This window comes from Seriola aureovittata, chromosome 6 (genome assembly GCF_021018895.1).
Source record: "Seriola aureovittata isolate HTS-2021-v1 ecotype China chromosome 6, ASM2101889v1, whole genome shotgun sequence".
In the NCBI taxonomy this organism is placed as follows: domain Eukaryota; kingdom Metazoa; phylum Chordata; class Actinopteri; order Carangiformes; family Carangidae; genus Seriola; species Seriola aureovittata.
The window spans coordinates 23,869,418-23,882,023 of NC_079369.1; the positions used below are offsets into that span (position 1 = coordinate 23,869,418).

The 12,606-nt window shown below is 39.2% G+C and overlaps 1 long non-coding RNA gene across 1 annotated transcript; it reads right to left on the reverse strand.

The window, feature by feature from the left end:
• Window positions 1–10,144: 10,144 nt before the first annotated feature.
• LOC130171530 (uncharacterized) lies at window positions 10,145–11,235 on the reverse strand. The gene is made up of 4 exons (XR_008828148.1): window positions 10,992–11,235; window positions 10,795–10,895; window positions 10,425–10,500; window positions 10,145–10,315 (listed from the first exon to the last, which is right to left on the reverse strand). It is a non-coding gene; the product is annotated as an uncharacterized LOC130171530 (long non-coding RNA).
• Window positions 11,236–12,606: the final 1,371 nt, after the last annotated feature.

Sequence of the window (12,606 nt, forward strand, 5' to 3'; positions counted from 1 at the left end):
TTTTGTATATATGTATCTTAGCACAGTTCATTCCTGATTGTACAGCTGGTACTGTAAGATAGTGGTAATTTTCTTACTATGGTAATGGTAGGAGAAGTGTTCACATCATGTACTTATGCAATAGTAGAAATACCAGGGCTTGATTAGCGAGCTACTGGGCCTGTCTTGATCTTTCATTTTTCTTGGCACCTTTAAAGAATCTCACCCATGTTGGCTTGAAAGTTTGGATGTTAATTTTATTCTTGACCTTGAAAACAGCAGCAGTCAAAACATCTCACCGCAAAGTACAATCTGTGTACTATAAGTTGGGCAATTGTTTTCTATGTATAATGTTAATTTGCGCAGTAACTTGTGAATATAAATGTCAGATAAATGTAGTGAATTAAATGGAAGTGCCAAAAACTGCAGTTCCTCTAATGGCCACTTGCGGCTGGCTCCAAAAGCGAGTCATTCCCCATAGACTCCCATGTTAAAATGCCCAACGTGTTTACAGCCTGGTACAAAAAATTGTTTTAGTTTATATAGCTAATTTCCTCCTTGTACAATTGTATGGAGGGTGAATTTTTTTTATAGAACTCACCTGTTAAAATTTATTAAGGCTTACAGCTAGGCATTATTGAGGGCGTGGCCACTTTGAGTGACAGGTGGGTGAGCGTATGCTCGCCACAAAAAATCTACCAAAATCTCCACACACGCCCCAAGCTTACCTGTGTTCAAAGCTTCAATATTAAAAGCTGCTTTATTATTATATATTACAGTTCATAGGAAGATGTTATTTTTCATATGTCTATGTATCATACATATATGAGGATGCTTAATTTGATAATTGTTCTTCTTTTGAAAAATAATTTGAATACCATATTAAATACATCAAACTGAAAAATATAACAGCTTTCATGTGAAGCATTTGTGTATGCCTGTGAATAATCAGAGATAGTAATTATTTAAATAAAAAATAGAAAAGAGCCAATTCAATCACTTCAGAGCTAAACACATCATAACATCCTTAAGAATTTTTAAGGAAGAATAGCAAAGTTCAAGAAAAAGCCATACTTGTGTAAAAAGCAATACGTGTGTGTGTTTGTTGAAAAGCCCTCATTCCAGTGACATACACACTCCAAATCAAATCCCGAGCAGCCTCGAGTGTCGAGAAATGATCATTAGGAGCCCCAGTGGCACTTGAGATGCTGCTGTTGACGTGCGCAGGATGTCGCTCCTTGCAACCTTGTGGTGACGTGCGTCAGCAGTCAGAAGGAGAAGATGCGTACCCAAACAGCCGAGATAATTAAGGTTGAACCAACAAACATAATCAACACCCAATCAGTGCTGTATTGTGGCAAATCACTCCGCTTGAAGAAGCCCATCTTAATTTTCTGTGTCCATGTAAAGTGGATGGGGGGTGAGAACATAAGCTGCTGGAATAAACATCTTGTACTAAAGAAAGCTCACAAGCTACTTGACTGTTTGTAAGTTCTGTGTCCCTGTTCCATATTACATACAGTGCATGTTAATTATAAGCAGGTTTTGTGTATATATCAGGATCACGCCGGAAATGTTATAAAATGAAATACACACAAAAAAAGTCAGTATACACCACCTGCTGTCCCATCTGTAGCCCCATACATGTTATCATGTGACAGCAACCAACTGTTATAGTGCAACCTTAGTTCCATACTTGGGTCATGTGATGACAGCTGAGTGACAACTAAGCAACCTTATTGAAGGCGAAAGCTCTGGTAAAATCTAGTAAATGGATTTTTTTTCTTCTATTTTTTTTTTGCCAATCTGCTGTTTTAGGTCAAGAGAAAACTTTCTCCATGAACATTGTGTGTAGTTACTGCACATATTATATCAATTCCTGTTGTACAAAATGGTAAAATGGCTTGTATACATACTGAAAAAAACTATTTGCTTGATCTCTTTGTGGGAGAATAGTTAAAACATTACAAAGGGCATGGAGGAGGTATTCATAGACATTAAAAAGTAAATTCTGGATTGTGGTTAAATAGATTCATAAAGATCTTTTAAAACAACAACTAAAAGAGTAATGAAGAGTGCAGTTGAATTGAGAAGTTGAATTTAGCAAAAAAATGGAGATAAAATATTGCAAAAGCAAAGCCTTCACTGTGGTATAGATTTTTTTATGGTAAACTTGCTATTTGCTTCACAAATGACTGTATTCTCTTCATCTATCATTCTGTGAAACGCAGTACAATGTAGTATTTAAAATATATGGTCTGGATATGAGTATGCACAGAGCTGACTAATTGATTTAATGTAAAAGAAAAAAAATCTCTCAAGTTCAATTTAAAATAGCTTTATTGACATGAACAAAAACATGTTGCCAAAGTAATTTACAGATAACACACATATTGATGCAGTCCATTGTTTGATTTCCATACAATGAAATACAATGTAATTCAATACAATATAAAACAGTTTTATACATTTAAATAAACATCATACAAATGTGTAGTTTTTAGGATGTTGTTCACAAGGCCAAAACCGTGTTTCGTAAACTCACTGTGAACTTGACCTTTGACCTTTGACCGCCAAACTCTATTATATTTCATCTTTGTGTCCAAGTGGATATTTTTGCCCAATTTGAAGAAACTCCCTCAATGAGATATCGTGTTCACGAGAATGGGACTGACGGATTCGACGTACAAGCCGAAAACAAAATGGCTCCGGCCCTGGCTGTTCCTGGCGCAGAGGCATAAAAAAAATTGACTTTACTGATTTCTTGTAGCTGATGCTATTTGCAAAAAACAATATACATTTTAAGTAGCATAGCATCATGACACATTTATGTTGATTAGCACACAGTACTTACTGTGCCATATAGGTATGTAGAATGGAACTGGCACTGGAACGTCCAAAGAGGAAAATGATGTGTATAAATTTGAAACATATCAAAAGGGACTAAAAGTGAAGCAGTTGTGAGTTTGTGGGTCAGTTCAACAATATTCTAAGCAAAAGTGGATAATCTGATGAAGCTGAATCCTTGCTGCCCAAGACTCCACATGGCTGCCAAAGGGTGTGTTAAATTACCTGACAGCCTTCTATATATCATCTCCTAGACTGTGCTGTCCCCTCCCAGCCCTGCACTGATGAAAAAAAAAAAAGGCCAGTCCAGCTAAGAGAAAAATACAGAGCCATAGGTTAGACAACACATTTGTCTCTGACATCAAAATGAATCCAACTTGGCACAGAAAGAATTTAAGTGCAAACATTTTGATGCAAAGAGAAGTGAGTTCAAACAACGAGTGTCTTCCCACTTCTAATCTTTCTTTTCTTTTGGCTTAATTATTTTTCTCTCCCTCTCTCTCTCTCTCTCTCTCTCGTAGAGGCATGAAATTCGGTAAAATAACGATGAGGCAGGGAAGCCTCGTCTTTAATTAAGGAATGCTATCATTGTAATCATTTTCATTCATAAATAAGAGTTAAAAGCTGTAAAAGATGTTTTAGAGAGAGGGATATATTATTGATTGAAGGAAGAGATTAGAAATTAATGACCCATGTGTCCCAGATTGAATAATCAATTTCAATTAATATCAATTTCACAGTGCAGCTGCTCGGTAACAGTTCCTCAGATCGGCTTTGGTGCCGTTCATTTTTCAACCTCTCGGGGAGAACACACCCGTAGAGGGAGTGCAGGGACCGTACAGGGTGGAATCACCCAGAGGGCCAGATGGCATGGTTTATACACACACACACACACACACACACACACACACACACACACACACACACACACACATATATATATATATATATATATATATATATGTGTGTATATATTTGCTGCTGTTCCCCCACAGGTAGTTAATGCGAGTCTCGCTGACCCCCCAACTCAAACCAACCCGTTATCTTCAGATAAGGAAAAATATCAACAGCACATCTTGAAGCCACTCCTGCTGGCAGAGCAAAGAGCAAAAAATAGCAGGAGCTGGGTGAGAGAACTCCGTGTTCCTATTTAGCTTTGAATGCGTCACAAAACCATCCATCATTTAAGTCTTATTCGAGATGACAATGATGAGGTGCTCCAGTGTGTGTGTGTGTGTGTGTGTGTGTATAGATGCGGGCATCTGTGCATGTACCTGCATGCTATATGGAGAAGTAACAATCTCCCCTGAGAAGTGCAAGTGATATTTTGAATCCAAATTGAATGGATGGGGTGATTGCTCTGCGAGAACAGAATAGTGACATCTCAATAGGCATGCCCTTATCAGGAAAATAATAAGGCTATTTTCATGACCAAAATTAGATGTGCAGACTGTCGGATGAGAGGGGGAAAAAAGGAAAAAAAAAAAGCCTGAACCAATTGAACCAAAGAAGATGCTTATTAGAGAGGTTCAATTTGCATATATTGCATGTCAGACATATTGGCAAAAATGTCAAAAACTAAATCAAAAAAGCCCTTCTAGTGTATCTGCTGAAATTGCTCCTTGATCAGAGTGAATGGATTTGACAGAACAGTGATGTTATGGGTATCTGGCAGAAATAAATCATCGCTGAGACATTTATCAGACATAGTAGTTCAAGTTTCTCTTCCAGACGGGTTTCAGATCAGGAAGGGAGTCAGTGAAAAAGGTTGCACTTCAATGCAATTTGCAGCTATTTCTATTTTCTTAAAAATCCCATTCTTGATCTTGAAATGATATGGCACAGGAAGTATGCAGAGTTTGATAATTTTAGATCTATAAAAGGTACATAAGAAGAAGAGTTTCACACAGAATCAACTCAAGTGCTTCTCTGCCTCCTGCTATCCTCCTCCCCGCCACTTAACTAGCTTTGGATAAATTGCTAAATGGGCCAAAGCCCATCATGCTGCAGTGCTCAGTGAATAATCTGCTCATCTTCTCGTTCCAGCATGCTGCAGCCCTGCGACTGGCTTTTCCCCCCCTTGTAGGTTTTGGATTGGAGGTTCGGTCTCGGACCGCGGGTCCAGTCTCCCGAAGATCACCTCAGTGGTTAAGTTTCAAAGTGCACGATGAAGCGACGTCTGACGGATCAGTGCTGTCTCGGATGGCTCCAAATCGCCTGGCAGATCCCTGTCAGCCTCTGCTTGAGATGTGAGCCGGAGGAGCCCGTAATGTCAAGCGCCTTTGACACTTAAGACAAATGACGCTCTAAGCCCATGTTCGAGAATATTAGAACCGCCGCGGATGGATGTATGGCACACTAGTGCCAGCACAGACAGATAGGAATCTAAATAGAGCTGTTATCGTATCATCATCACAATCAACATCATCATCATCCATCCACTGGTTCCTTAAAAAAAAAAGCGAGTGTGTGTGTGGAGTGGGGGCAGTGCCTTATCGTCCGTGCAGGCACTGGCCGCCTTTCAGATACTTACAAGCATTAATTAAGAATCCATTATGAGCCCAAATCCATCAGAAATGTGGACATTATGCAGAGTGACAACCCATTATTTGATGCTACGTTGTGTTTTGTATGCATGAGTTGTGGCAATTTCTTGTGGGTTTGTGTGAAAAGAGCAGCAAAGCCATCTGCTCGTCGCGGTTCAGGATGCAGTGAATATTGATAAGGACACCAGTGTTCTCGGTAATATGTCAGCTCGCAGCTCCATCAGATAAGCCGGGAGCAGCGGGATATCATGTTACTTATGTCATAACTATCAATCTGACACAAACAGGTACAGCATTTGTCTCTCCGCCGGGAATCCTACAGATACTGACATGACAAATCAGGCTAGATTACAGCCTTTATGCTCTGAAGAGGCACATTCTCACAAGCAGGTACGGTTTTCAGGCCCTGGAATTTCCGTGCAAGGTTACTGCTGCCTTCATGATGTAACATTCACAGACGACATTGATTTCCGCGATACCTGTGTGGGCACAGTGTTAACCATTCAGGTGTTCGTCAGTGGGAGATGCAAGTCGAAATGTGAATTCATGCTGCAAATATCCATTCATTTTTATTTTAACAGGGTGAATCACCGACTCGCCTCCAGGTCTGACTCTTTATATAATCAAGTCTGGTCTCAAAAGAGCCAGATTATTTTAATATGTGTGATCAGAGCCGGTATAAAATTTTGTAACTTGTTCAGGCTTTTTTTTTTTTTTTTTTTTTTAAATGTGACGTTTTCATTTCAAGGTGACATCCCTACGAAGGAGGTCAGAAGGATAACGTTGAATTAAGAAGCACCAAGGATCGTAGTCAGAGCTCGATAGGATTGTTTTAAGTTAATTTTGTCTTATTATAGATACATCAGCTTTGAATCTGAATCATTCCGGGGTCAGATTGAGTCGTGAATAAATCGGCCGAGAGGTCAAATGAAAGGCACATGGCTCGGGGGAGAGTCACACAGATATCCTTTTAGGGTTGCACCGCTCTTTCTAATCTTCATCTTCAGCCTTCATAGCAAAAATCAAACAGGGAGCAGAACAGGACAGAGAAACAAGATTCATCTGAAATCCCTCTAAGCCTTTAACGAATTAATGCTCACTCACAATGAACCCAGCACACTGGAACAGATGTAAACAAAGACTTCACACACACATACTGTATGTGCTCTCTCTTTCTCTGTCTCTCTCTCTCTCTCTCTCTCTCTCTCTCTATCTCTCTTACATAAACACACACACTAAAGATGTACAAAGAAAAATGCAGCCCTGCAGACGTTCAAGGCTACATACAGAATTATTGTTCACTACAGGGCTGCAAATAATGTGTTCCCATTGTCAAAATATTTATTTATTTGCAAATGATATCATTATTTAATGTTTCATCTTTTTTGAAATGTAACACTAGCCCATATTTGAGAAGCTAAAGCAATAAGTTAAGATTCCTCAGTGAAGAAGAACAGTTACAAAAGTGACCAAAACACAGAGCGTAAGCTTTTCAGATTACGTCACGGACAGCTGCCATTTCATCAGTTGCACAATGAAATGTCAACATGTTGAAACGTTTGAGAGTTCTCAAAAGTCTCCCTTTCTACATTTTTTTGTGCATCAGCAACAACAGTACAGTTAAAATTAGGAGAAAATGTTGCCTGCAGTTTCTTATATATGGTTTAACATATGGGAGGGTCAGGCAATTAAAACACATGGTTAACTTGAGGGAAAGATCATGTTTATTGCAGTTCTATGAATAAACTCCAGTCTCCTGCATAAGGATTTAGCATGCTATACGCTCATCCGCCACCTCGGCACAATCTCCTCAATTTCCTCTTATTGGTGCTGAATGTTAGCATTAGTTCTAAGGTGCAGAATTATCAAGTATCTTTCCAACATCAGTTCTTGAGAGACTGTCCTCCTGTAAAAAGACGAGCTCATAGATCATCTGTGCAGCAGGTTATCACGACCCATAGTTACATTTTGTTGCTAGGCGAAATCTAGTGGTCGTGGTAATTATTACAGGAGTAAAGGGAAAAGTCTGGTGACGTAGTATAGAGAGCGACAAAGTCCACATCAGGAGGAGGTTGTGGCGGATGGATGTGTCAACAAAAACACAGGATTATGACACAGGGGCGTTCAATTCCCGTGTGAAAGTAGTTAACCACGTCGTTATTATTGTAACCGCGACAACATAGATTGTCTAATGTTTAGGAAGTACTTATTTTAACCCAAGTCATGATCTTTTCCTAAACCTAACCAAGTCGTTTTTTTTTTTTGCCTAAACCTAACCAAGCCATGAGTGTTATTATTGTAACCATGACAACCAAGGTCCATGACAACTCCTATAGGTCGTATCAGTGGGTTGAAAAAAAACGACATGTATGGTTATTCAGTTTGGAGAAAGAGAAAAAGGAAGAAAAAAGCTCTGTGCCAGATCTACATTTAATGTCAAAGTATCTGGAATATGGTGATAGCTCTTGGAATTACTGACCCTGCTGAAGCCCGATTAAAGTTAATTGTTCCCCAGCGTATACTGTGACCAAGCATGACAGATTGCGTGGCTGCGAATATTCACATTTACACCCACATATCCCACAAGTGTGAATGTATACCTCCTTCGGGTGCTGCCAAGAAGGACTGCAGACGAGGGCTACTGTGAAAACTATCCATCATGTTTTGATCACTGTATTCTTGAGAGTTATTCAGTGGGAACTGATGATGAACAGCTGAAAACATAATCTCATCTTGAGCCTGGTTATATTACTGTGTTTTTGTTGATAGGACGGAGATCATTTCATGTTGGTAAGTGATGACCTAAAAATGCGTGCGACAGGTTGGAGTAGGTGTTTCTCTTTTTATTTATTTTTGTTTTCACCCGCGTCTCTAACACACAAAGATGCAATTACTTCTCAGCTGACTCGAACACATTCTCACCTCGGCTCTGAGGATTCATAGAAACGCTAGGTCCCACTCGCTCATATAAAGTGCATTATGCGTAAACAGTGTGAAGTGCAAATCTGATCATTTGATTAGGCTGCGTTAATGTAATGATCATTAAATATTCAGAGACTGTGTCCTGAAATCTCGACCTTAAATTCATGTGAAAATCCTCTCAACATGTACAAAACAGCTGAGATCAGTATGTTTGTTGACCTAGGCCTCATCACAAATGACGAATTTACCTTTTAAATTCTATTATTTCACCAATTCATGGTGTTGTTTTGATACATTTTGAGATTTGTTTTTTTCTTGGAAGTGAATAATATTACATTTGTAAATTAAACACTTCCCTCTGATGTAGCGCTCATAAACAACAAAGACAACACACTCTCCAACTTGCAAAGAATTAGGGAAAACAAAGAAATGCAGTCGGAGGTAAATGGTTCCTCAAGGGGAACAAAACCCAGCCACAGTGAAGCCTTTGCTGGCTTTAAAAGATAATGAAGAAGAATACAGCTGCATTGCTCATAAGCTGCTCAGAGATTTTTTTTAATTTTTTTAATTTTTTTTTTATTATTATTCTTTCCACATATCTGTCATTGTCCCTAAAAGCACAATTTTCCCCTGCGTGACTTAAATGTTTTAATCAGAGGCTGGTTTGACTGATTTCTAGAGTTTATTTTTCCAGGAAGTTACAAACAGTTTTCAGAGAGGGTCTCAAAATGAATGTTATGCTGCACTATCAGCAGGTTAAGGTAGAACCTACTGTATGACATTTGAATCACAGATTTTGTGCCACACTTTAAAGGCTGCACAATAGTCATGTCAGGTCTATTCGAAAGTAAATGTTCACAATTACCAATTATGAGGCAAGAAAGGCAGTGCTTGCTCTGTAGCTACTTTATATTTGCTGTGGCATATGTGGCATAATTAGGAGTCATAATAAGTACATGTCAGAATTTTAAACTGAGGTTTGTCAGAAAGAAAGTGACACACAGTAGCCCTGATGAAAATAACCCTTTCCTATTTGTAAGTTTCATTGTTGCCCATAGCCAACGTTACCATCAACAGCTGTTTACTTACAGGAAGAAGAGGAAACGTTGCAAGTTTAGCATCAAACTGTTCCTTTTCTCACCAGGAGCTGTCTGAAGCGGTGGAAAACAACCCTCTTGTTCTTGTTCTTCTTCTGAAGTAAGCATGCTAGCCCCAGTGTGGTCGGACAGTCTCATCACTTTCCGATACCGAGTCACTGTAGCACCCAGTCTTCACTGAAGAAGTAGCGCCGCTCAGAGGGCGTATTATAACCTCTTGAATTGCGAACACACCAATGGCTGAAGCTCTTGCCAAGACTGGTAAGCAAACAGCTGTTAATGCTAACGCTTGCCATGTAGCACTAGCAAATTTACAAATAGCTCAATTAAGTAGTTGCTAGAAGAAATATGAACAAGAATAATAATAGTAGGATGAATTAAAGTTTATTTTTTTCCAGATAATTTATTACTCAATCTGTCTTCTACAAAGTTTAAAGATTCTTCACAGACTTGAATTTACATTTTGAGGCAATCTGATGTTCTCAATAAGGTCTTGCAGACTGAAAGCTTGGTTTGACAAATGTAAATTCCATCAGTCTCCACTGAGTGAATTATAGTCACTGTGAATTAACCGATTCCCCTGCACCTAGTCTGCCTTCTCTCAGCTGGATGAGTGCTACACTCTTTAATTAAAGATGGGAGAGAAATGGCTAAATGTGCGTTCATGATGGACTCTTCAACAATTCACTTTCACCAAACAATGTCATTGTGCATTAATATTAATGACGCTGAGTCGTTTCTTATTGTCTGACCTTTTTTATAGTGTCTTTGTTCGTGCACATCTCAAGTGAGGGGCATTGTAGTCTCATAGTGTGCAGGGAAGCTCTCCTTCAACTGTACAGGACCTTGAAGTATCCTTAGGCAAGACAGTGAATTTCTCTCCCAGCTCCTGGGTGGCTTTCTGTTGATGACCTCAACCTCTGGCTGCCATGTGAAAGGGGACAAGAAAATGGAGAATTTCCCTGCAAGGAGCAACACTTTATCCCTCTCATCTCATGCAGCTTCTCCATCAATTCATATTAGAACACCTTACCTTCTGCCTACAGTTCAAATCAACAGTATATAGGCTGTGGAGTTTGGTGCCAAAATGATAATAGAAGCAATCATAGCTAAAAGGAAAAAAAAGGGGGAAAAAAATACACATTACTTTTCAAGGATACTACAATATATAATTTTAATTCAGTCAAAATATATGTGGTTGGAATTACTGCAGGTAAAACATTTTAAGTCTGTCTATGCCTAGTGTTTGTGTGCTTCTACCAGATGGTAATAATTATCTGTATAACCCTGATCATTAAACTGCATTGCATTTCAGCAAAGGCATCTAAGGTACAATATGAATTCATACAGAATGTACTGCAAAACAGTGTTTGATATACAATCTTTCATGCCTAAAAACGTACCTCGATTTAATGAGGAATCTCTGACACAGTTCTGATGAATGACAGCATTAATTGCCCACTGATGCAAAGTGATACAAACAGAGATGCTGTGGATGTTGTGCCTGAATTGATGATGAAAAATAAAATGTTAGTGCTAGTAATCTTGTGTGATTTCTGAAATATATATTTTGCTTCTATATTTCAGCTACTACACTGACTTTGGCTGTGATTTTCCTAGCAGACATGTGGATTCCAGGTTTCTTCCCGTCATGACAGGTTGTCTACCTTCAGTGGTTCTGACGTGTCTCGTAATGTGAACTGTCCCAGATGCTGCGGCGGTTTTCAAAGACGACCGAGTTTGTGGTAGCGAAAAAACAAGATGTTGTGGTTGGAACACATTGGGATGCAAATGTTTGACAACGTAGGCTACCAGAGAAAACCAGAGCAGGGGAATCAGGGAGACAGTGGACACACACACACACACACACACACACACACACACACACACACACACAAAAAAAAGACCTCTCTTGCAGTGGCATACATTATATACATATATATTGCCCCCCAATAAAAACTGCTATAAAGTCAGTCGTATACATAACAATGCCTCTGACAGTGGAAAGTATTTTTTCTTCATGCACTGGATCTTTTTTTTACTCCCAAAGTATCAATATAAATTATGAGCTCAGACAACCACTCAATCTTTTGAATCTTTTGTGGCAAACGCAATAATCCCTACCACACAAACACACAGTGTTGTGATCTCAGTCAGCAGCGGCACAGCGCCTCGTCCTCTCCTCTGGTGCTGTGCGCATGCTGGCAGGTTGATAACCATGGAAGAGCCAGAAGGGAAAATGAGTCTCAAAGTCTCAAAACCAAATAAGTTGTGAGCCCCTAGGTAATGTTTTCCAAAGTTTACTTGTAGAAGTGTTGTTAGCTTGTTGCTAACTAAGCTTAAAGTAATGTCGTATACCCATAAAAGCTTGCTAGCAAGCTTAGCTAGCAGCAGACAAGCTAATCCAGCATAAGATGCGCAGCAGCTGCTGAGGGACAGTCTGCGGTTTGTGAATAGCGGGCCCAATTTGAATTTGACAGCCTTACAGCATTATATACCATCTGATTACCACCCAAATTATGTGTTTTCCTTTATATAAAAAATATATTTCCACCATCAATTGATGCTGAAAAGGCACAAATTGGTGCATAAAATTTCACCACAATGCAGGAAATGGAGCATTTGATGCTCAAAATATCCTTCATGTATAACTCCCCCAGTGTTCAAACTAAGCCCACGTCCATGCTCTCTTGTGATTTTTGTTGAATATTGGCACCAGTTTTGATCATCTTTACAATTGGAATGATAACTACACCTCAGATTGTGGAGGTTGTGCAAGTATTACACCATTTCTGAGAATCTGAAGCTCTTTTAGTTTTACACTTTCTTTCAGTCGTCATTGCTGTGGTGTTCTTGAACCTTCAGTGAGTTCAGTCATTGTGTAAAACTGTCGTGGCCAACCCACCCACAGTATGTGGGCTATAGACACAAAACACCAATGCTCATATAACTAACACTGCCTGTTTGAGAAAAATGACAGCTCTGGCCATTATACCAATCCAAAACAGTCACGCATGTTAATGATTGGTAGGGTTAGGGTTATGTTTTGTTTTTTAGATCATGGTTACTGTCCCATCTCAACAGTCAACATTTTCCAACCATTTAACCTTCAGAATGACCATGACTTAGTTCTGTAGTTCTGGTCATCATTAATCTCGTACCAGTGTGTCTTTTTTGTGCCACCAAATAAGCAAAACACTCATATGGTTCTTTTG